Here is a 24,283-nt window from a genome sequence, read left to right as displayed (position 1 = left end):
CCCCAGCAATGTGGCTCCAGAGTCTGTGTCCTTGACCACTGTATCACACTGCCTCTCATTACCAAGCCTGCATCATCTGTCTGGAAGGACAATCGTTCTGTGGCTAAACAGAAGCCTGGGTAATGGGATGGGTTCTCTGTGTCAGCAAATGATAGTACATGATTGTAACTTGTCTGGGAAAACCTGGACAGGGTAGACTGGGAAGAACTTATCCACTCCCTGCTGGTGCTTGGCCTCCTTCTGTCGAGGTGGGAGAGAGTTCAAACCACAAAGTCTCTGTACATTTTCCTGAGACAATTTGCTGAAAACTGTCTTGTTTTTGCAAACACAAGTTATCTGCAGAAGGTAGCACAGCTCAGGTCTCAATTACTGAGATGGAAGCCACTCAAGATTCTGAATATCTGGAGTTCACCAAAGATCTATTCCCACTGAAGCCTGCATGCCCACAAGGTAGAGGGATCCATGAGAAAGGATTGGGCTCTGTCCATGGTATCTCTGGGGGTTTTGTGACTTTGGGGATAAGGGAGGGAAGGAGGGAGAAGAACCCCATAGCCTCCAAACACTGGCCTATGGCCTGGCAGCCAGGCCCGGATCTCAGATAATATGGAGGCTCTCCAACACTCATCTACACAACTATTTCTCCCCTGTAGGAACCCAGTGGCCTAAGCTCACTACTCATTTCCATGAAGCGTGCTCTCTAGAAAGGTCCATAGGGCACCCACTATAAGGAACCCACCTTCCTCCTGAAGGTTGATTTGCAGCCTAATCCTCATACCGTGACACCATAGATGGTTGTCCCAGATGACAGGATTTCAGAAACCCAGGAGCAAATTGAGAACACTTTCATGTGGCAAAAAATCATTCCCTGGGTGCTCCCTTGCTCCACACGGGTATTTGCCTTATCTAGCCAGGCCATCATTCTCAACTTCGGCTATCATAAAACCATCTGGGGGCTTTAAAAGCATTCCAATTCCCATGTGGCACCCCAGACCCCTAAATCAAGATCCCAGGAGCAGGACTCAGGCTTCTGTGTTTCTTAAGCTCCCCAGGTGATTCCCATGTGCAGCCAGGTTGAAAACCACTGGGCCAAGTCCTCATGGGCATGGTGAGAATTTTCATCATGTATGTCCAGGAGTCCTTATGTCACTCAGAAAAGTTCTAAGTATCATGACCAGTCCCTGTGGACTAACAGACCCTTCTCTCTGCTGTGAGATTACTCACCTTTTGGGGGACGAGCAGGGCTCCTCTGAGCAGAACCAGAGCACGACGGGTATGAGTGTGTGCACACGCTCCTAAGGGATATGGACACATGGTTCTGTTTCAGAGAGGCTTCAGGATAATCAGAGACAGCTGTGCTGCTGAGAAATCATTGGCCCCCAAAAGATTGGTCCTGCATACTTCCAGGAGAGCTGCAGGTGTGCTGTGGGTGTGCCAGAGAGTGCCCCTTGCAGGAGGAGACGCACTGCTCATCTCTCTGCTTCTTGGCATACTCATGTCTGAGAGAACTCCCCATCATCAGCAAAGCTGTGACACCAGGCCCTGGGGCTCATTATTGCAACGAGAGGGCTCTGCAGACCCTGACCCCGCATGGGCACATGGAGATCCTGTGATAAAGCTGCCTTGTTATTGGACCAACACCCCACCCACTGGATACTGAAATCACAACTAGAGTATTCAGAAGTGTTTAATATGGTACAGATGCCCAGGACAGGGACTTGTAGAGGACAAAAAAAAAAAAAAAAAAAAAAAGAAAGGCCAGAGTTCTAAAGTCCATTGTAGTCATGCTCCTGCTTCCCAGAAAAACCAGCCTTTCAAGATTCCCATACAGGGGCAGTGTTGCCGATTTTTCCAGTCTCAGTGGGTAGGAAAAGGAGGTAACACTTACTAGCACTTGTGTTAGAATCTCCACGTGCTTTAAATTATTGAATCCCAAATAGCCCCAAATGTAAGATAGGTGTTTTTACTCCATTCTCAAATCACAAAACTGGAGATGTCAGACATTAGGTAAGTTCCTCAAAGGGGAGGACATTTCAGAATTCCTGTTCACCCCACCTCTTTCTGGCTCGAAAATCCAGTCTTGCCTCCAGACCAGGCTGCACCGGTGTCTATGCTGAGGCTCAGGCTCTAACTACTGCTAGCATCAGTGCTGTTAACTCCCATTTCTCAAGCACTTTTTGCGCACTGGGTATTCTGTGCAAGCTGTCTCTGTTTTCGCCACAGCCGTGGGAAGGGGGTAGTATTCTATCCATTTCACAGGTGGGGAAACAGGCTCAGGGAAGTTAGGGTGACTCCTTGAAGACCCACAGCCAGTAAATGCAGTCGGATTTACCCCCAGGTCTTCGTTTTGCCATTTCTCCCTGAGGGGACTTAGGAGACGTCAAAAGCCAAAGTGGTAAGGGGCTTATGATCGAATTTCAGCCTTCAGGAGGTTGTGGGTAGAGATCTTAGGGTATCAAGATAGGGACTTTCCACTGACCTCAGACCACCCCGCGCTGTCTTTCTGACTCCATCTCTGCATAAAGGCAGCTCAGAACTTCCAAAGTGATTTCAGGACTCAGAGGGGCTGCACACAAGGCAGTGGGCATGGGAAATGTGAACTATGACAGTGTCACTTCCTTTGGAACATATTTATAACACTGCAGCAGAGTCATTTTGCACGTTCCCTGGACCCAAAATTTACATCTAATCCATCATCCTAATCAGGCTATGATGCATTGCAAAGGCAGACAGTAAATATTTTCCTTCTTTGATAATGACAGCAGACAAGCACCTTCTAAAACGCATTCAAAGATGAGAAGCACGCCCAGACAGCCAGGTTGCCGAGATTCGCGGGCAAGTTATGAACAATATTTATTTTTCTTATTACATTTTTGCAAGTTTCTAAATGAAAAAAAAACTGTTCTTTAAGGCTTACACATCCTCACTTTGGGCACCCCCTCCCTTCTGTCCTTTCTATTTTGGCATTTCATTTGCAAGAAGTCCCCATCTCCCTGATTTACATGTGAAAAAACGTGGAGCATCATGTGGTGAGGGTTTGGGCAGACACTGAATTCCATTCAATTCTCATTTCCTCTCTGACAGTCACCATTGAATCAATCATGTTCTCCCTGCCCTCTCTCTGACCACCTCGGAGATCCCAAATCGCTTTTCATCTCATGTGTCAATCACCCTCAGACCATGTCCACTTTTCATTACTAACACGCCATCACATGACCCGCTAATCTGTCACTTTCTGACAGCGGTTAGTGTGCCAATTGATTTAATTAGCAATCAATTAGCTTGTTACTATTGGAAGTAATTACCTTTTATAGAGAAAAGAGTGCAGCTGGTGAGGGCAATAAAATTGCACTAATAAAACTGCATCTACTCCCCTCTGTACAGCAGTCACTGCACTCAAGGGCTGGCCAAATTATGGGTGACACACACATCTTTTGAATAGCCTCTGGGGATGTATTTCCCCTCCTTATTATGTGCAAAGCCCCTCTGTCATTGATATTACCCAGAATTGGTATTTTCAGGGGAAGATTGGGTTAATTGTTCACGTTCTTGCTCTCATAGCAGGGACTCTTCAGAAGCCTTATGTTTCGGAGCAAGAAGAAAACTTGGAAATACACCTAGACCCTCCCTTTTCCAAAAATGGAGCGTTTAGGGCTGCCGAGGGGCCAAGTGACTTGCCCAAGGCCATACAGCTAGCCAGTGCTGGACCCCCCACCCCTGCGCCCCACATGTTGGGAGGGGCCTCTTCCCACCATTCCTGCGCTTCTGCAAGTCTCATCTCTGCCTGAGGATCAGGGGTCTCTGCGAGAGGGGATGGTGGGGGCATATATTCAAGAGGAAGACCCTCATGGTCTTGAAGATAACAGACGCTCTGATTTTAGAATCACATTCTGAAAACATGCGGAGAAAACTCTGCCATCCAATGAGATGTGGGCACGGCGCGGTCTTGGGTGGCACAGACGGGTAGCGATTTTCGGCACGATTGCCTGTTCTTGTATACACAGACTTAAAATGTACCCTCCGCCACTCCTGACCCAGGGCTGCAATACATTTCCCGCACTTTCGCTATTAAATTCAGCCTCCAAACTACTCCCCAGGCGCGCGATGACTCGCTACATTAGCTCCGTGGTGAAGGGGAGGCAGTAATGAGATGACTAAGGAGACCCGGATTCCATTCATCATCCTGTTTGCTCCAATATAAGTGTTCTTTTATCAGCACTATTCGTACTGATGTCATCGCAGGAGGCATAAATCACCTCACCAGTGACAGGGTCCTATTAAGGGTCACGGCCTAAAATCATTATTGACAAATTAAGGATCACACTTGGCCATTTTGTCGGCGTGCCCTCAGTTGGGGGTACGGCCTGCTTCCTGTATCTGGTCAGAAATTAAATAGTCATTTAGAGTCCTGAACAACCGTGGGGATTAATTCCAAGTGCAGTCACCTCCTCCTCTCCCTCAAATTTGAGAAACTCGCTGCGGAGTTTGGCAAAAGCAAGGAGTCCCGTGTTCTTATCAATTCTCCTCATTCCAGCGGCTGTGGGGACACATTACAAGACGTTATAGAGTGCATGGCACACATATCCTGGGTTTGGATGGGAACGGGCAGCAGGGGGCTTGTCAGAGAATTACTGAGAATTCTCATTCGGAATGCTGTCACTTTGGTCTTTCTCCATCACCACCGAATGTAACTGCAGGTGACTTTTTTGGAGGGCAGGTGGAATGTAGATGAGGGGACAAGGTGAAGAATTAACACAATCATATTTTCCCCCATTAAAATGTGATACCCCCCATTAAAAGAAAAATGTTTTTTCCTGTAATATTTGGCAAGGTTATTGCTCTTAGGTTTTTTAGGGTGAGCACCAAAGTTGGCTTCGTACTTAAGTCAGTTCCAATATCTGGACTTCAAGTACTCATCTTAAGAAAGTGATCTGGGGGTGCCAGGGTGGCTCAGTCGTTAAGCGTCTGGCTTCGGCTCAGGTCATGGTCCCGGGGTCCTGGGATCGAGCTCCGCATCGGACTCCCTGCTCTGCAGGAAGCCTGCTTCTCCCTCTCCCACTCCCTCTGCTTGTGTTCTCTCTCTTGTTGTCTCTCTCTCTGTCAAATAAATAAATAAAATCTTAAAAAAAAAAAAAAAAAGAAAGTGATCTGGACATGTAAGTAAATTTGGTACTCCTAAGCCATGGATCATTGGTAGGTTTTTAGCATCCCATGAGTCATTTTAGATAATATAATCTGAAATGATGGTGAAAGTTGTTTATAAAACACCTGAATAAATAGCCTTATCACGTCCTTGCTTGGAAAGTGTCACTATTGTTAAGATGGCAGTCTGCTCTAAGTTAATCTACAAATTTAATGCAATTTGATATGAATTTTAATGGTATATGTTTGTGTGTGCTTGTGAATGACATAAAGTGATTCTGTAGTTTATATGGAAGAATGAACAAGTAAAACTATGCAGGAAAATTTTCTAAAGAGTGAGAGAAGACTCCTTGTTCCATCTGATTTTAAAATGTATTACAAACCTATAGTAATCAAAACAGTATGGCAACAGCACCAGAACAGATGTGGAAAATCATGAAAAAGAAAGTCCAGAAATAAACACAAGTATAAGAATTCAGTACAGGGCATCTGGGTGGCTCACTCAGTTAAGTGCCTGCCTTTGGCTGAGGTCATTATCCCCGGGTCCTAGGACGGAGCCCCACGTAGGGCCCCTTGCTCACTGGGGAGTCTGCTTCTCCCCCTGCCTCTCCCCCTGCTCGTGCTCACTCTCACTCTCTCTCAAATAAATAAATAAAATCTATAAAAAAGAAAAGAAAAGAATTCAGTACATAATAAGGTGGCATTTCAAGTAATAGGGAAGATATTAATTATTTGATAATTAACATTCTAAAACATTGATTAAACATTTTGGAGAAATGATTATGTTCCTAATGTGTACCTTATGAAAACTTAACTTCCTTAAAAATATAAATGTAAAATATAAAGCCACAAAAGTAATGAAGGTTGAAAGCAAAAATGAAATTATATAAATTTTACTTGCAGGTAAAAATGTATATAATTTTGGGAGAAGGAAGGCCTTTCTGACACCAAAACCAGAAACCATAAAGCAATAAAAGTGAAAGATTTAGTCACATAATAATTATGTAAACATGGCAAAAAAATAAAAAATAAAAACAAACCACAACTAAAAATGTATGAAGTAGACAAAGGATTGATAAAGAATGGCTACTCCAGTAGGGGGAAAACATAAGCCAAAGCGCAAATAGAGTACAGTATTTACTTAAAAAGGAAAATGGATAACCAATAAATACAAAGACCATACAAGTAATTAGGGAAATGAATTTGGAACAATACAAAAAAGAAAAGCACTTTCATTTATCAAATTGGAAGTACTTTTAAATAATACACAATGCTAGTGAGTATGTGAGGAAGTAGGCACACTCATATTTTGTGGAGGGGTATAGAAATTGTTACAGTATTACTGAAAACCAATTACCAAAATCATTAAAAAGTACATTTCTTCTTTGACAAGCAAACCAACTACTAAAAATTTATCCTAAGAAATACTTAGATAAATATGTAAAGATGTTCTTAACAGATTTTTCATGAAGTGCTATTTAGAACATTTTTAAAAATCGCAAAGAACCTAACTGTCCCATAGTAGAGAACAAGAAATTTGACACATATTATTCATTATAAAAGAAAAAAGTGGAAACAATCTAAAACTTCAATTGTGGGTTATTAGTTCAATTGTTTCAGATCTACTTATATGGAAAGTTGTTCACAATATCTTTGGAACAAAAAGCAGGTTGCACAGCATGAAAATATATAGATTTGCATGAGGAAAAAATATATACACAAAATTAAGCTTCAATAGACTTTGATCTGAATACCCAATTTAATTTATTTCAATTTGAATACAGTTATGAGTTTGAGTACCTTATATTAAATTTTTTCTTTCTTGAAAAACAGTGCAAATGATAATTTTGCTTATGTGGGCAAACTGCACATGGAAAGGAAATATTAACTAGCAATGTAATAACGAAATGATTTCTTTAGGGGCCTTAAACTCAAGCCTTCAAATTTATACTGCTTCCTTGTGGAATTACTTGATGAAACTAAAATTAAACCCCAAAGATCTAACTGGGTCTGGTCAGACTTCCTTGCTGTCCCAGATAACTTCTGGAACTTTCCATCTTCTGCAAAACCCTAAAGCAACTTATGATTGAAACCTTGCACGGAATTCATCATTTATTCAGCTAATATTAATGGAACACCTTCGTTTATCCCAGTCACCCTCCTGATGAGACAGATTGCTTATGGCTAGTGCTTGGAACACAGCAGGTGGCAGTAACAAGAAGGCAGAGCCTGGTCTTGGGGGGGGAGGGGAAGGGAAGGTGGGGTATGAGAACTCAAGTTTATAGCAAGTATGAACCCAAGGCACAGCCCAAGTGAAAACGCAGTAAATCTGATCATGAGCATCAGCACCTGCTAAATTTTTGAGTTAGAATTTTGTCACATTTATCCCAGAATCTTCACGTGTATATAATATTTAATGCAATTTATATAATAAATAATACACATAATATATAATACAAACACAGTTTCTGAGGGAGGTAACTGAACCCCTGTGGTTCCCTCAGTGAAGAGCCCCAGCTCTGTCAGTTAGATGGGCCTGCCGTACACATTGGGAAGCTGGCTCCATCAAAGTAACTTACCTTTTTTTCTGGGTGGTGGTCTGCCTTGGTGAAAAGACTGGCAGAGTGGTGGTGGGGGGAAGAGGGGGTGTTCTATGGAGCTGAATCTGGCAGCATGGGCCACCAGCCTTACTCCACGTGGGCACCAGCCTGGAGTGAAGAAGTGCCTTTTGAAGAAGTTTGATGGACTGGTAAACCAGAGACCACCCAAACAGGGCAGGAGGCCCAAAACAAATATTGATGCCTGGGAGATGCAGTTAGAGAACTGGAAGGCTGGGATGAGGAATGGGGGCTAAGAGAAAATGGGTACTTGGAGTGCCATTTTGGTCCAGCTGCTGAGGGCAAGGATTATTGCCTTTGGCAAGTTCCCACCTTCTCTGTGTTGGGTTTTTCCAAACTCCAGCCCCATTCAAGCCCCATCTGGAATAATTTTTACTTAAATCAACTTCCTTTTTCCCCCTATGTATTTAAAATAAAATTTTAGACTTTGTACACTGCTATTAAATGGAAAACTGGCCTCATTCACCATAAAGAGATGGTAACTATAAAAGTATATATAATAAAACCAAACATTAGTATTGAACATTTCCTGATGAAGGCTCTGAGCCCAGAACTTATTGTCACTTTGTTAAATAGGAACTTTAGCCTGAGTTAGGGAGGGAAAAAAGACCAGCACAAATAGAGACTCTCCTTGGGCTCATCCAAAGGACTGAAGAAGCATTCCAAAGGGGGCCACTCTCTTTCCTGGTGGGCTTCAGTGGTTTTTAGCCCCTTTTTCTGGGTACAACACCTAAAATCATATGCCAGTCTGACCAAATTTATCTTGTGAACCTCTCTTGGTGTGTCCTCCTTTTTCAGGACATGGTGGTCAGAGGCACTCAGAGGCACTCAGAGGCAGGGAGCTAGGTGCCCTGAAACAGAGGGACCATGGTGCTGGGAACCCACTCTCAGTCTTGATGCCTGATAGCTGCAGGGATGATGGCTTGTCACGGTCTTCCTCAATGGGGGCTTTGAGAAAGAGAGCTCTGAAGCACCTGTCCCTAAGGGAGATGCAGACGAGGATTGAAGGGTAGGCTCCCTATGTAAATTCAGCCAGTGGTGTGAGATCTCACTTGGAGCCCTGGCTCAGTGGGGCAGGAGGGTGTGGGAGAGCTGGGTGCTGGTGCTCACACCTCACCTCTTCCTCCTGCGTACTTTGCCATGCTCTGAGCAGAGCCTCGGGTCATACAATGGGGGGTGTTGGGATCATCCAGTCCAAGCTTCTCATCCTAAAAATGGGAAGACTGAGACTCGAGCAGAATGCAGCTGATCCAAACCACAGGAACTGGTTCTGGCTTGCCGCCCTGCGACAAGCACTTGTCCACCACCTGCTGGCCCAACACCTCCTTTGTGCTCCACAGGCCGCCTTGAAGAGGCATACCTCTGACTGTCCCCTGGGAGCAGTTGCAGCTGGTGACCTTGAGGTGAGGGGACACAGATGGTGCCACTGATATGCCCAGCCAACCATAGTTTTGGTTTGGGGAGCTCTCCTGACAGCCCTGCTCGGCAGAGAACAGGAACTTTTCTTTAAAGAAAAGGAAATAAAACCTTTTCTTAGAGAAACTGAAGAGTCACAGTGCCCTTCCGAACCTTCTTTTTCGGTGACATGGTTTCAGCCCCAAATCCTTAGAACTTCCTTCTCGAACAACTGACCCCACCTTGCTACTTCCTGGGGCTGGCCCTCACAGTTCTGCTCCCTCAGTCACCCTCCTCTGAGAAGAGACAGAGAGCATGACACCCTCTTCTTCACTCCAGCTGCAACACAGGTCCCCCGTCCCTACCCCATGTCCACCATGCACTGTAAAGTCTCGAGCAGGTCATGGCCAGATTTGGCCTCTGTTCCCACCTCTGTAAATGGAGAGTGTTAGCTTATCAGAACTCTCAGGCTCCTTCCAGCTCTCAAATCCTGAAAACAGAGCTGCAGAGAGAGAGGAGGAGGAGGAGAAAGAGAGCTCATATTTGAGATTGTCACTGGGGACAGTGGGAACTGGGCAAACGTGAGGTGGGCATATGGCACGTCCTACCATGTGCTGCCCTACAGCAGCTTCCCCACCTGGCTGCCTAGCCCTGTGCATGCATGCACGAACAGCATGAATGTGTTCAGGGCATGGAGAACTCCACAGCTTTGGACGGTAGGTGGGGTAGATACAAGCAAAGGGAAGAACCGGCATGAGGTACTCCAATTGCACCAGTCCAATCATCAGCCCAGAGTCACAGCTGTCCTTAGCCACCTGGTGGAATTCAGGACCCTCCCCGCCTTTGGGTCATTTGGTGAGGCAGCCTGGTCCAGGCACAGGTGCCTCATTCTTCTCTACCGGCTTTTCACTAAGGGCAAAAGAGAAGGAGCCCCAGGAGGAGCTCAAAGCAATTGTGTTGTGAGATACTGAATTTTATTATTAAAAATTACCTCTTGGATGGGGGCACCTGGGTGGCTCAGTGGCTTGAGCATCTCACTCTTGTTTTCCCATCGGTTCACGGTCTTGGGGTCCTGAGATGGAGCCCTGCCTTAGGCTTTGCTCAGCACTGAGTCTGCTTGTCCCTCTCCCTGGTTCTCTCTCCGTTTCTAGAATAAATAAATAAAATCTTTAAAAGAAATTAACTCTAGGATGAACGGTACAGCATAGGGAACACAGTCAACAATATCGCGATAACTTCGTACGGTGTGAGATGGCAACTACCCTTATTATGGTGAGCATAGCATAGTATATAGAATTGTTGAATCACTCTGTTGTACGCCTGAAACTATATAACGTGTATCAACCATGTTTCAAATTTAAAAGAAAAGAAAAAACATTAACTCTAATTTTGCCTGAAAATGTACTAAGAAAGCAGACAAAAAACAATAATCTTTCATAATTCCATACATTTTAAGGTTATTTGCATTAAGAAATAAAATAATAAAATGAAATTTCTTTTCAGGCCTCATCCCCCTCCTTAGCGCTAACGACTGATAATTGCTAGGACCTTTCTCAACCACTTCCTGTACTTCTGCACATATATTTGTTTACATACTTCTTTTTCCTAAAAAAATGGGATGATGCTGGTGCAGCCACTCTGAAAGACAGTATGGAAGTTCCTCCAAAAGTTAGAAATAGAGCTACCCTACGACCCAGCAATTGCTATACTAGTTATTTATCCAAAGAATACAAAAGTACTAATTCAAAGGGATATATGCACGCCGATGTTTATAGCAACATTATCTACAATAGCCAAATTAAGGAAACACCCAAGAGTCCATGGACAGATGAATGGACAAGGAAGATATGGTGTGTGTGTGTGTCTATACACACACACACACACACACAGGAATATTACTCAGTCATAAAAAAGAGTGAAATCTTGCCACTTGCAACAGCGGGGATGGAGCTAGAGATTATAATGCTAAATGAAATAAGAGAAAAACTACCATATGATTTCACTCATATGTGGAATTCAAGAAACAAAACAAATGAGCAGAGAGGAGGGAACAAAGAGAGGCAAACCAAGAAACAGACTCTTAACTGTAGAGAACACACTGATGGTTACCAGAGGGGAGGTGGGGGGGGGGATGGGGGAAATAGGTGACGGGGATTAAAGAGGGTACTTGTGATGAGCATAGGGTGATGTATGCAAGTGTTGGATCACTATACTGTACACTGGAAACTAATATTACACTGTATGTTGACTAACTGGAATTTAAATAAAAACTTTTTAAAAATGGGATGATGCCATACTTATCACTCTTCAAATTGCTTTCAAGTTTAACCTTACATGATAGGTATTTTTCTGTATCAGCCAGGGAGGTCTACTTTGCTCTTGCTCATGTCTGCATTGTTTTCAATTGAATCAATACATTACAATTACTTTATTTATGGACATTTACAATGTGGCCAATTTCATGTCAATTTTTTGTGACTTCAAACAATGCTGCAGTAAACATCCTTTGGACACATATCCTCATTATTTTATTGTAATTTCTGTAGAACAGACTCTTATGTGAAACACTGGCGGCTCTTATCCATATTTAAATCTGTAGTAGATACAGCAAATTGCTATGCCACAAGTGTTCTAATTTATATTTTCACAAGTAAATTATGAGAGTGCCCATTTACCCACACATACACCAGTATTATACATTATCAATGAAAATTACATTTTTTGACCATTTAGTAGATGCAAAGTGCACCATCGTTATTGGCTTACATTGCATTAAGATAGTATTTAGGACGAGTTCGTTTTCCTATATTTATTGTCTGTTAATATTTCTTGTTTGAATTTCCTGGTCATATTTGGTTTTTCTTATAGAAGATCATTATATGTTAGAGAAATTGACCTTTGCATATTAAATATGTTGCAAATATTTGGTGATGTCTGCCGTTCAGAAGTTTTACCTTTAATCTGGCCAAATCGTCGCTTCTCTTCCTTTTGTGATTTTTGAGGTTTGTGTCTTTTTTTTATAAAGGCCATCCTCCCCGCAGAACTCTAGAATATGGTCAGCTCTACCACCATCTGATACTTCCATAGTTCTGTGTTTACATCTATAACCCACATAGATTTTTTTTAATAGGGTGAAATCAGAATTAATTTTTTTCCCAAGTGGAAAGCCAGCTACCCTTATATCAGTTTTGAATATTTTATAATTTATATAATTTATCCTAAATTGTATAATTTATCCTTTTCCTAAGCATTTAAAGAATGTGTTTTTCTCTAGATAGTTGAGAAAGTTAAGGCTTAGGATAATGGTTCTCAAAGCATAGTCTAGGGAGTTCCAGGAGTCCCTAGGACTAATTCAGGTGAAAACTATTTTCATACTAATATTAATACACTGCAATACTAATATGAGATCATTCCCTCATGAGTATACACTTGAGTTTTCCAGAAGTTATATGACATGCCATGATGTCACTGTTCTTATGGATATTGGAATGTATGCTTCTATATTCTTGTGTCTCAAATTTTTCTGTTTTAATTTCTAATTGAGTAAATATTGATAGATATAACTCACAGAAACAAAAGATCTTTGGCATCCTCAGTAATTTTTAAGTTATACAAAGAGGTTCTAAGATCAAAAAGTTTGGGAACTGTAGATCTAGGGGAGATATGGCCTGTTTATTCTAGGACTTCAGATTTGCTCTGGCATATCTCTGCCTAACAGAGTACACATCCCTGAGACTGAGAAATGAACAGTGTGAGTAGAGAGACAGAACATAGCTCCGTAAGGGTCTATACCCTGTCATCTGTCACCTCCCTTTATTAGTTCTGTCAATTTGAATGAGGAGTCTAACCCAAAACAGCCCCTAGGATGTGTTTGGCCAGTGTTTTCCTCTTCATTTACCATTAATCTTTTTCAAATTGAGATACAATCATTTGTGGTTCCTGAGATTTCTGGTGTGCAAATGGGATCTACTCACCACCCAATATGATGGTCCTAATTCAACCAAAGCTCTTTAAGAAGGGGGACCAGTTTGTGTTTTACTGGTCAAGAGATGGAGTAGAACTCCCAGGTTGAGGGGATTTGGTCATTTACTTTCTGGCAGGTGCAGCAGCCTACACCATGGGATAGAGGGATGGGGAGCAGCGGGGATCTGGCCCCTTGAAACTCAGCCTAGTGTCCTGGAATCATTGCAACTGACAAGCCTGCATTGGCAGTCAGCCCTGCCAGCACAGGGAGATATAATAAGATGGGAAAAGACAGGGGTCATTAGAATCTTAAGTTCAGAAGGCATTTCAAATTTGCCTAGTAATGAGTATAACACTTATCTCGTGAATGCATTGTCCTTCATAATCTCCAGCAGGCAGTTGTACAATGTGTGTATTTAAACCCTTGCTTGACAGGAGGCTCACTACCTCATGAAATAACCCTCATTGTTGAACAACTCCATTTATTATGTCTGGCTAGAAGTGCTTAACCTCCCTTCCCCTCACACACACACACACACAAACTGTGCCTAATACCTGCTATTTCACTCATGTGTCAATTCCTTCTGAAATTCATCCCTGACTCTTCTCCCTCTGGTCTCTATCTAGAGGGTTGGAGATGCTCTCCAGTGCTCCCCCAGCACTTTGTCTTACCTTGACTATGCACTTAGAGTGTATTAGTTTCCCAGGGCTGCCATAACACAGCACCACAAACTGGGTGGCTTACAGCAACAGAGATTCACTCTCTCACAGTTCTGGAGGCTTGAAGTTTGAAATCAAGGGGTTGGGCAGGCTGTGCTCCCTTGAAAGGCTTGAAGGGCGAATCCTTCCCTGCCTCTTTCAGCTTCTTGTGGCTGTTGGCATTTCTGGTCTTCTTGGCTACATCCCTCCAATCTCTGCTTCTGTCTTTTGTCTTTTGTTTCTTATAAAGACACCGGTCATTGGATTTAGGGCCCACCAGCATAATCCAGAATGATCTCACCCATAATTCCTTTACATAATACATTTACAAAACCCTTTCTCTAAATAAGGTAACATTCCAGGTTCTAAGGGTTAGGCCACGGACAGAACTTTTTTGGTGCCACCATTCAAGTCATTATATAAGGTGTGGCAAAATGGCCACCCTTGGGTCAAAGTCTGCCCTTCCCTGCATAACACTGTACGCATTTGGACATTCCACACCAATACCTGGATTTCCAGCTTCTTTGGAAAAAGAAGAGGATCTGGCCACACAGGGACTGCCTTCACAATGGCATCAATCAGGGGACCTGCATGGAGGCTGCACTCAGGGGATGTCTGTGTTCTCTGGCTCACCCCATGCCCACCTCAGTCCACCTCACTCACTTGAACCTGACCTGACCTGTCAGGTCCCCATAAGCATTCGATTTTGTGACTCTTAATTTAGATTCTGTTAGTCTTGTCCCAACCAGACGTTAAGCTGTCTTATTTGACTTTGCATTCTTAATATCCAGGACAGAGCCTGATACAGAGTAGTTGCTCAAAAATAGTTGTTGGAGGGCACCTGGGTGGTTCAGTCATTAAGCGTCTGCCTTCGGCTCAGATCATGGTCCCAGGGTCCTGGGATCGAGCCCCACATCGGGCTCCCTGCTTGGTAGGAAGCCTGCTTCTCCCTCTCCAACTCCCCCTGCTTGTGTTCCCTCTCTCGCTGTGTCTCTCTCTGTCAAATAAATAAATAAGATCTTTTAAAAAAATAGTTGTTGGAATAAAGAATGTAGAACACACACTGAACTGAAAGATGTTTCCCTCTAACTCCTACCTGCAGATAGGTCTTATTCTTGCATTCAGAGCCACACAGCATAGGGTCTTTCTTCCTTATGAACATGTTTTACATTTAAAAAATATATGACATGGGAGAGGACACGAACATTTGCACTGATAGATCTCTATTAACAATGAGGGGTGTTTCAGTTAGCATTTATGAGTAACAGGGCCTGAAAAATTGTGGCTAAGTCAAGATAGGCATTATTTCTCTATCATGAAAAAGAAATCTGGAAGTATGCAGGCCAGGAGCAGCATGATGGCATCTTTGTCTGTTGTCTTCCATATGTTGCTTCCAATCCTGGACATTCTCTCTCCAGATACCTCTTCTTCCTTATTCTCCCTTCCTGCTCTTTCTTGGGCACTGGTTATACATATGCTAGACATTTTCACCATGCCCTTCAGGTTTCAGATGCTCTTTTCTCTATTTCCCACACTTTTTTCCTTAGGGGCATCTGTCTGAATATTTCCTCTTGAACAACATTCTGGTTCGCAATTTCACTTATGATTATGTCTGCCCTACTTTGAGAAGCTTTCTGCTGAGCTCTGAATTTTGATTACTTTATTTTTTTCTTCCAGAATTTCCCTTTAAAACTTCTTTACATTTTCCAGTCCCTCTGCTGAAATTTCCCATCTAGTTATCTCATTTTTTTAACATATTAATCACATTTATTTTACAATTCTTATCTAACTCAAATACCTGTTTCATTTATGGGTCCATTTCTACTGACTATATTTTCTCTTAGTTTTAGTCATGCTGCCCTTGTGGTATGCTTGGTAAATTGTTACTGCATGTCAGATATTGTAGCTGAAAGTAATAGAATTAATTTTAAGTCCAAACATGATGACCTTTTCCTCCAAAGAAAATTTGCTTTTATTTCTGGCAGGCAGTTAAGGTAGGAGTAGTCTATTTTATTCCAGTTAGGACTGAGCTGATTTGAAGGTGTACTTCCATTTTTATAAGGACCAACCTGTCACACCCCTTCTAGATAGGGCACTACGGGGTCCCAACTGAAGCCTGGATGCTTGCCATGGCCTCTCCTGATTCTAATTTTTGGCCATGGCCTTCAGCCTGGTGAGACTGCTGGAAGCTCTCTTCAGCTCTCAGTATCTCAGCCAATGCTTTATGCTGCTTTTCAGCCCTAAACCACCATAATGGAATTGACAAATGCCTTAGTGGAGAAAGAGGCAGTGAATTTGGGGCTCACTTGACTCTCTTCTCTAAGAATCTCATGAATACCTACCTGTGGTGCGTGAGCCTCGCAGGGGATAGAAGAGAAGGTTCCTCAATGGGCTTCATACCCTCTGTGCGGGAGGTAGTAGAGCTTACTAAGCATATCCCACCTTCCATGACGTTTTTCAGTGCTACCAGATTACCCTACTTAAAGATGGTGCCTTTGTGCTTCTTACTCTTGAACTTGGGGAAGAATCCAGAAAAAAGGCCAGAGATATCTGGGGATGTCAAGGGCTCTGAAAGACTTTGGAATGTCAGTATCTCTGTCCTTACACTCTCAAATTGACAGATGAGGGCACAGCATCCCTCCCACTCCTGCTGTTTGGTCTTTTGAATCCCTACCACCTTGACAGTTCCTGAGATCTTCAACTAGATATTTTGTTAAAAAAAATAATAAACTGGGCGCCTGGGTGGCTCAGTTGGTTAAGCGACTGCCTTCGGCTCAGGTCATGATCCTGGAGTCCCGGGATCGAGTCCCGCATCGGGCTCCCTGCTCGGCGAGGAGCCTGCTTCTCCCTCTAACCCTCCTCCCTCTCATGTACTCTCTCTCTCATTCTCGCTCTCTCAAATAAATAAATAAATCTTTAAAAAATAAAATAAAATAAAATAAAATAACTCAGTTTGTCTAGTTGTTCTCAGTAGGAAGATTAATCTGCTAAAACTAGGTGCCAGTACCAGAAGTGGAAGCAATTTAAGTTTGAAAGTCACCTCATGATCTTAAATGGCCACAAGTACTCCACTCAGTCTGTGTCCAAGGTCTCCAGTGGAGGGAGGGGTCAAATGTGGACCTCCCCTCCCTTTATGGAGCTGTCAAGAAAGTACCACACACAGCACTGTGTCTTCATCTGACTGGCCAAAACTTAATCATGTAGCCACATTGAGATGCAAGGGAGGCTGAGAAATGTAGTCTGTTGACTTAGTATGTAGCTGTGCACTAAAATACCAGACTTTCGCTACTAAGGAAAAAGGGGAGAAAGTATAGTGAAGGTAAACCATTAGCACACGCTGCCCACAGGGATGTTCCAAAAATATCCTTTGTGAGAAATTTCATAACTAGGCTGAGAGGTAACATGAGAGCTCTAAGAATGAGTTCTAGGGGGGCAGGCTGCAGTATGAAAATGCACCAAATTATTAAAGAGTGATATAAATAATATCTGATTAGCATAAGACAAAAAATACATCTCGGGACAGAAGAAGGAAAAAAGACCACGTGTAGAAGGACGGCAAATCCACATGCCTATAACCACCAGGCAGATTATCACAATGAGTAACATGGGTGTAGGGTGGCAAATGATGTGTTCTTCATGCTGGTAACTGAGTGGAGGAGCTACAGAGGGACTCCTCTCCCTTGATGGGTAGTCTGCCACAATCTAATGTCTCAGGCCCTTGAAGCTGCATCTCGACTTGGCAACAGACATGACTAATAAGTGCAAGAACCAAGCGTGGACATCGGCGTGGTTTCTTGAAGAGCTGTCTTTGGAGTGAAAAGGAGAGCATCTAGATGCGGCCCTGACACTTCCCTCCAACACTGGGCCTGCCATTTGATCCTTTGGAGCCTCGTTTTCCATACCAGAAAGAAAGAAAGAAATGATCATCATAGTAAACCCTCAAGGGCTCGTTGTGAGGCTCCAATTAGCGGACCTGCAGCAGGTCGCTAGGAAGTCTGTCCCGGTGTTCCCTCCCATGGATAGGCAGTATGGTGGGCACACCCCACTGACCTGCATCCGAGGACATGCATTGTTCGGGCGAGTGAGAGTCACCTGTCAGGTGCTGTCAATCATACCCAGCCAGGCGAAAGCTTAGGGAGGCAAACCCGGTGGTCCGGGCCCCGATAAGTCTTCTTTGTTTTACCCTCCTGCTTATGACTCCTCTTGGCTGGTTCCCAAATCTTCAGTATTAGATTGGATAATCCCACTTTTAATAATGCTCAGGATATTTGCCTCCCTTGGGGGACTGCGATCACAGCAGTGGAGGGTATTAAAATGGAGCTGAATGCCACGCAGAGCACTTACCCTTTAAGCTGTGTGTATGTGCGCATGGTGTTTTGCATGTGCACACACAAGGGATTGCCTGTGTGCGTGTGCATGTGTGTACATTCTCTTGGCCTTCTGAGATTTTTGTAAACAAAATATTACATGGAACACCCAGTTTATTCTCAGCATTAAAGCACTGCCGAATCGGTTCACAACTCAGATTTTCTAAATCACTGAGGTTATTAACTTCCAAATTCTGTGTTTTTATTTCTCCTAAATGGCGCTAGTTTAGCATTTGCCTTAAGGGCATAGTAACACCTCATGAGACCCCAGAAAAATTAAGTTAATACATTGTTGAATTTGTTCAAAGTTATTTGAATTGTGCCCAGTATTTAAAACTTAGCATAAACCGAGTAGTGATCATGGACATGATTGGCTCCCATTTATAATAATATGTTTGGGGGGCCATGTTTTTTACCCCCTTCACCTGACTCTTCCGGTAATCAAGAGGCCATCCTGAAAAATAATTGGTAGAGAACAGAGAAAAGAAATATACAGAGTTACTAATATACACCAGGGTTTAAGCTGACATGAAATTTTATCTTAATTATCGGACAAATTTGTACTCCCACTATCTAATTCAATTTGCATGCATCGGTAGACACTTATTAAAGGTAATATTACATCTGTCATTTTAAGACTGGTGAGAATTTTATCATATGAGCTGCATGAAACAGCCACTCTATTATGTACAGAACTCTTTTGTACGGCTTAAAATAACCGGCATTGCATCCTAATTAAGTATTTTTTGTAATTGTCTTCAGGGCAGTCATAGTCTTGTCCATTTCGTGTCCGTCTTGTAAGTTATTTGGGCACAGAATTGAAGTTGCAGGAATGTACTTCTCCTCCCCTCTGCTTCCTCATTCTGGGTGAAAAATGAGAGCTTTGCTAATAAAATGTAAACTGGAATCAAATGTTCAAATAAGGTTTTATGAGAAGCATGCAATGCATAAACCCATCTTATAATTCTCCGCTGGATTTAGAATTCTGCTGTATACAGATATATCAGGCTGCTGAGGCATTAGCAGTTGAATACATCAGGGCTATTTTTGAGATGAGTTTATTAGATTTGTACTTTGTGTGAAATGAATTGGTGGAGTGCTAATATAGCATCATCAATTCAGGATAACAATGGCAGTTTCTGAGCATAGAAAGCCCTGAAATGCCATTAGATGTTGATATGATACTTTCCAAACAGACCCCAAAATCAGCTCACAGATTCTTGCTCTGAGCTTCAGGCCTTGGGTGAGGTTTGAGATAAAAATCCAGTTGCACAAAGCACACATTTAATCTTACATTTGCTGCCCCAGCTACAGCCATCTTGGTTTCGGAGCTCTTTTGTTCCACCCACTGAAGAGAGTGAAAGAAGTGAATCAGGGATGAAAATAATCGGCAGCATGCAAGGAGAGAAGAGAGGGAAGTCCGGTAGGGCAAGCGTGCCCAGACCGGAACTGCCAGAGCCAGGCTCTTGGGAAAGTGCGGGGTGGGGGACGTGGGGTGGTGATCCCTGACTCCCTATCTGCCTCTGTTTTCCTGGGGACCCCGATCCTCCTGGAAATGGAAAAATCAAGCGTTGCAGCTTTTGACTTGCTCGTCCCTGGGCCCGCAGGTACATTTGACGTGCTTACAGACCCTTTTACTGATTGGTAACGGCATTTGGCTTTTTTGGTCCTATCTTTTAAAAAAAGCCACTTTTGTCTGTGACTGGGGACAAGAGCTCCCACAGAGTTCAAACCAGACATCACCCACTCATAAAATTGTCAAAACGTTCGGCTGGTCACAATGCTGCTTTCTTAAATGGGAACTTTTGTTGTTGTTGTTAATTTAACCGAGACATTTTATCATGGGAGTTTTTTTTATTCTCTTATTTTAATTTCTTTTTTCTTTTTTACGGGGACAGAACCCAATCTTCCACTCCCTCCTTTCTAGGGATGACTGATTTAAGTTGCATTAAGTTATGAAAGTGGTTTCTTTCATCATTGTTTTACAACACCTCGGGTCTGTAACTGGGTGCACTTGGTCTTTGAGAAGGATGCTCCTGTTTTAAACCATCTCAAAAGTAAGATATTCTTACACCTCTTCCATGCCTTTTCTTTTTTCCTCCAACAGCCATCCCCTCGCTATCCCTAACTCCCCACATATGTGGCAGTGCGTCTTCTGGGTGTATTCTCCCTCACCACCATCCAGGAGAAGCAGATGAATAATTCATGGTGCCCCCATGCAGGTCTTCTCTGAGACTTCCCTGCAACACGTCTGAGCCGGCGAAGGACCAGGGAACTTACAAACAGCCACAGTGTGCTGTGTCAAAGAACAGTCAATCAATCTCCAAAGAAATGTGAAGAGAACAGGTTTTTCATGCCTGTGCGTTGGGAGGAAGCCAAACGTGTGTTGCTATTTGATGGTAGAATCAGTGTACACCTGTTCCCACCAGCTGCCAACATAACCTGTGTCAGATGCACGCGTCGCACCCGCAGCATCCGCACAGCGGGCCGTGTCTGTGTGACAGTCGGGACAGACAGCACCAGGAACTTGGGGACCAGGCAAGGGGGAGCTTGCAGAGCCACTGCAGGGACACAGATGTGTGAGGAACGTGATAAAGGAAGGAAACATCTGAGGGAATACGCTCAAACAAAACAGCAAATGTCATTTGCATTATATAATTATGGCCAACCATGGAGTCCTTTGTAATAACACTCGGTAGGCCAATGTTAAACCTACAGTGACTGATAAAAAGGCCTCAGCTTGAAAAAAGGTCAGCGTGAATTAGTATATATTTGCTGATTAATTCAGAGTGTGCCTTCGTAAATTTTATAGTCCGCGGCCCCAGCCTGGTTTGAGACCTATGAAATTCAAATGCACCTGATTCAGCACACACTAGCACTCGGACCTGGCATTGTGCTTTGTGGAAAACTTCATCATGCACATGCGGACACGTGCAGGCATGTGGCCGGATGGACAGACCACTGGATTTGGGAACGTACGTAAAATAAGACACGTGCCCGGGGACAACACTTGCCACCTGCCCGTGTGTGCCGGGCTGTGGCAGGTCTGCTGGAAGGATTCCTGCCTTTTTTACCCAAATCTCCATAATCAGGGCTGTTGATTGCAATGTGAGGCTCTTATGATGCTGTCTAGTCAGTGTTCAAAGGAAAAAGTAGGTGTGTGTGTGTGTGTGTGTGTGTGTAAGGGGGGGTGCGGGTGGATAAATATGCATTCGAGGAAAACATTTAGCCTAAAAGACTGTTAGCCTAAAACTATTTTCAAGATTATAAATACAGGGGCACCTAGGTGGCGCAGTTGGTTGAGCCTCCGACTCCTGGTTTCAGCTCAGGTTCTGATCTTGGGGTCATGAAATCGAGCCCTGCATGGGGCTCTGTGCTCAGTGGGGAGCCTGCTTGAGCTTCTCCTTCCCTCTCCCTCTGTCCCTCCCACTCATGTTCTCTCTCTCTCTCTCAAATAAATAAATAAATCTTTAAAAAAAAAGATTATAAGTATAGATTCTGCTTATAGAAATGCATGCTAATGAGCACCTACTATGTGCAAGTTAATTTGTCAACGTAAATTCTCATTATTGCTCCATGATATACCAACTATTATCTTCATGAAACAGCTCTCCCAGGGTGGAGTTATCAAATGGTGCAGTTGGGGTCTGACCACAAGTTTGACTACTGCCAAAAGCCCTTGCTTCCCATTTCACCTTCATTGTCTTTGCAATTGTTTGTTACACCTATTTTTGTACATATTTGCTAAATCCCTTGCCAGATGCTCTGAGTTGGGGACCCCCACATAGAGCACAGACCCTTAGCAGATTTCAAACACTTACCTTGGCTATTCCAACCAAGCACCTTCCCCTGCAAGCTGGAACGGCAGCCAGAAACTCCATCCCATCTAGATCTACGATGAAAAGATCTTTTCTCCCACCTTCAAACCCACGTTCCCCCCTTTGCCTCCACAAAGTGGCTTTTCTTCATACAAAGGGTGGAGACCCTACCCTTAGACTCCAGCTGAGCTCCTCTGCTCCCACTAACAGAGTCTTTAGATGAACCAAGCAGCAGTGATGTGCATTTCTTGAAAACTAGCGAATCTCTTGGTTTCATTGAGCAACACAGCCCTTCGCCATAATTAGGGAGGCTGCCGAGGTTTTGGGAGAAGGGTTGGCTGCAAGTCGGGAAAGGAGAAACAGTTAGATTACAGTGCATGATTTTAGATGTTTGTCAGGGTCCCAAACTGGGGACTTCCTACCTGCTTCATATTTTATGAGACCAAGACTGGGAGGTCCAGGTGGAGTTATCCAGTAGGTTGTGGAGTGATGGAAGGACACGAGGCTGGAGGTCAGCATAGTTGCTCCCTCCACCATGTTCTGCTTCTAGCTTGCAAAACGATTCTGGGCACGTGTCAAACCAGCCTGGGCCTCCATTTTTCTTGAGTGAAGTGTTACATCACCCAAGTGTCTTCTGACTTTAGCCTTATACTATTAAAAATGATACTTTGCATTGTGACACCTTCATGGTTCACAGAGTGCTCATATATATGTTACTCTAGAAAATACTTGGAGAGCAAGAGGTGGGAAGTTGAAGGGTTGGACGCTGACCAGGGGTTTGTAGCCCCCTCCATACCTGTCCATCTGTGGGATAGCTCCTCAGACACGCCAAAAGCCCTATGGATGTGCTGGGCCCGGACTGTCTCTGAAATGGGGTTTCCACCAGTTTCCCAAGCTAGTATCCCTCTTGCCCCCTCTCCATGCTCTCAAGGGCAGTGCTGGTCTCAGCCCCACCCCATGCATCCTCCCTGACCTTCCTTCTCTGAGCTTCTGCTACCTTGTCAGCAGCAAAGCGGATGGGGCTCTGCACTGTCTGACCTTTACCCATTGTTCTAAGAATATAGCAAAAGGTCCTAAACAACCTCCAAGGGCCTACCAATCTGGCTCCACCACCTCTGCTGACCTTCATTCAACACATCCCTTTGCTTCGACGCATGAGTCACATACGTCCTCATTCTGAAAAGCACTTACCTCTCAGGGTCTGGGACGTTCTCCATCTTGCTCCTTCTCTCCTTGTCTTGTACTCCTTTCTTGTCCAGGCTTTAATGTCACTTCCTTGCAACAGATTTCCCTAAAGTGTAAGCTCAGTGCAGTGCCTGTTTCATATCCTCAAAGCTCCCTAGAATTTTTTTCTGTTAGCACTTAACACAAGTTTGATGCATTACCTGTGTGGTTATTTGATCAATGTTCACATTTGCAAAAGTACTGACCTCTGCCCCGCCCGGTTGTAATCCCCACATCTAGGGAAGAAGCAGCACTTACTAAGTGCTCAACAGACACTTGGGTTGACCTGGCTGATCCCCAGGGGAGATAAGAATGCTGTGAACTCTTCTTCTGGGCAGGAGCTGTGCCATTAGGCCTCTTTGTCACCATGTCTAGAATGGAGCTGGACACCCAATAGGTGTTCACAAGTCCAGAAAGTCAGGGAGGTGGCAGGAGATGGATTCCAGCCATGTCATGAAGTTCTGCGAAGTTGCCGCCAAGCCTCCCCAGAGGGAAATGCTGCAGAGCTGCTGACCCCAGGGCCTGCACCCAGAGAGTCCCAACCTCCAGCTTTCCAACCATCAGCTTTCCTGGCCATGGCCCTTTAAAGGTAGAAACCAAAATCAAGGGTGGAATTTAATGCAGTTCATTATAAGACCAACTGTTATTAACACCAAACAGTGTTAGCATTTAAATTTTGGTTTCCAAGTTATCAGGAATTTTTCTAGAACCCCATTTGCACAGGAGTTCATAGATTTCTATGAAATAGGCCATAAAATAAAGCATAATCCATTCCCATTTGCCAGCCCCATGCTCGGGTGAATAGCCATCCTGGTTTTCCCGGGACCGAGGGGTCACCCAGGAAATGGGACTTTCATGGCCAAAGCCAGGACAGCCCCAGGCCTATCTGTGACAGATGCAGTGAGAACACAAAGACACAAGCTGGATTGACTGGCAGGTTTATCCTGGTCTCAGTGTGGAGTTCCCTAAAAGCAAACCCACAAGAGGACTCGCATGCAGGCAGTTTACTTGAGAAGGGATTGTAGGAAGTGCAAGTGAAGCAATGTGGAGTATAAGAGAG

The 24,283-nt window shown here is 43.8% G+C and overlaps 1 long non-coding RNA gene across 1 annotated transcript in view; it reads left to right on the top strand.

Annotated features, from left to right (window-relative positions):
* Positions 1–21,348, top strand: part of LOC135363765 (uncharacterized) — a 48,403-nt gene extending 27,055 nt beyond the window's left edge. Inside the window, exon 3 of the long non-coding RNA XR_010409823.1 lies at positions 20,289–21,348. This is a non-coding gene — a long non-coding RNA (uncharacterized LOC135363765). The remainder of the gene's footprint in view (positions 1–20,288) is intronic.
* The last annotated feature ends 2,935 nt before the right edge of the window (positions 21,349–24,283 follow it).

This window comes from Mirounga angustirostris, unplaced genomic scaffold (genome assembly GCF_029215605.1).
Source record: "Mirounga angustirostris isolate CCGP_5_RB_7025 unplaced genomic scaffold, mMirAng1.0.hap1 SCAF_3, whole genome shotgun sequence".
NCBI classification, from domain to species: domain Eukaryota; kingdom Metazoa; phylum Chordata; class Mammalia; order Carnivora; family Phocidae; genus Mirounga; species Mirounga angustirostris.
Note: the sequence above shows the minus strand (reverse complement) of the source record. Positions and strands in the feature narration are given on the sequence as shown.